Raw genomic sequence first — 1,969 nt, forward strand, 5'->3', positions numbered from 1 at the left:
TCCTCTGTGTCGTGCATGTAGCTAATAATGTATCTGAGAAAGTCTTATCACCACCTGGCAACAGTAACTAAGCTAGCTGCTTCTAGATGCCTTGCCTTGTCTTAAACGCAGTAAGAGTACTGCACATCTTAGACACTCACAAGCAGCCAAGCTTAAGGTGACAGCTTAACAAGAAGCTTATGTAATGTGGACCTCTGATGCAAGAACTTCAGTGCCTTTGCTGTGTTGGCCTGTCAGTTTAAAGCCTTTTAATAGGAGCTATCAAAATAACACTGAACCTGCTGGCTACTTTTGTGTCACGTCAAGGAGCACAACTGACCGCCACCGCTGACGTGTAGTGGGATGAAAATATTTTGTAAGAATGTGCAGCACTGTGCAAAAGTCAGAGACCACCCTTCATTTATTTACCCTACAGTCAAAACAGCCAGTAAATATTAGTAATTCATGTATTATTCAGTGAGGAGATGTTTCTGAATAGATTAGATATTAGAGAATCTACTAGAATAAGGAAGGGGAAAGGCAAAGGAAAATATGTGCAAAAACAGAAGTTTCTAAAAGTGGAGTTCAAAAAAATGATTTAAAGATATGCATCACTGTTTCCTCAGATGTGGAAAAATTCCACAGGTTTTTGAGAAGATAAATCAGCACTATGAGTCTGAAAGGATGTGTAGCTGTCAAGAAGCTGACAGAGATTTTGAATAAATATTCCCTTAATCAGTAATCATATAGATTAGATATTGTAATCAATAACCAAATAAGTAGTTTTGGCTAACAGAGAACATTAATTCTCTCACGAAGTGCAGGCCTTTGTCTGCACAGGAGATTGTAGACACTGGAAAGCCGCTGGGTTCACAGAGAGGCCTGTGTGTACCTGCTGACCCAGTGAAGAGACCTTGAAAGGTAAAGCCGACTGGTAAATACCTGTTAACCAGTTTTTAGGAGTGAGCTCATCATGCGATGGCCAATTTGATGGCTGAAGAGATGCACCTATTAGAGAATGAGCTGATATCTAAATTTGAGTAGTAAGGTGGGGGGGGATATCAAATTAGCCCAGATATGTGATATATAAGCTGTTGTTTGGAACACTGTATTTGCGCAGTTGGGGTCTCTCAAGACCCTCGGCCACCTGATGCTGAAATAAAGAAAAAGCATTTTTCCCTCTTCCACAAGCTCACCTACGTAGACTTAGAACAGTTATTAGTGAAAGTGTTTAGCCAGTATTAAAAGATTTTTTTTATTCATAATATTATGTTGGAGGCCTGGGGTTGAAGGGGATAGCCCTTGGTCCTGACAGTGCCATAGCTGAGGAAAAGGAAATAGACAAAAAAGAACATATTGTTGCCTCGTATCTGCATTTTTGGCGTTTTTCAGTTTGTGACCTAATTTGAAAAAAAAAAAATACCTGTCACCCTTTACAGTGTGTGTGAATTTCATGATAAATGAACTAAAAGAAATGGTATGAAATTACTTGGGGGGCGGGGGGGGGGGATTAAAAGTAGGTTTCTTTCTCTTGTAAAAGTTACCATTTTGAGATACAAGGTTTCGTTCCAAAAGCAGCGATGCGCAAATAAAACAAAGAAGCTGTTGGACAATGGACTGACCACCCCAGGCTCTGGACCTCAGCGTCACTGAGCCCTGTGGTTTACTTGGATTGTGAGAATCAGAAAACTAACTTCTTAGACTGAATAACCTACATGTTGCCCATTTTGACAGGAAATGAAATAAATGGCTGGTCTCTGACGTCCACACAGTATTATAGTTTAAATGTAACGATCTATATATGATATATGACTACAATCATCTCTTTAACCACAGACATTTGAACAGATGTTCATGTCTATTAACACCAGTTATTATTATAAATGTTAAAACAGGTAAACATCTGCATGAGTATAAAACAAACTCGTGGTGTTTTAATCAGCTGTAAGCTCAGTTCTACTCATCCAGTAAGAGGCAAAAAACAGTCAAG

The sequence above is a fragment of the Pygocentrus nattereri genome, chromosome 4 (assembly GCF_015220715.1).
Source record: "Pygocentrus nattereri isolate fPygNat1 chromosome 4, fPygNat1.pri, whole genome shotgun sequence".
Classification (NCBI taxonomy): Eukaryota; Metazoa; Chordata; class Actinopteri; order Characiformes; family Serrasalmidae; genus Pygocentrus; species Pygocentrus nattereri.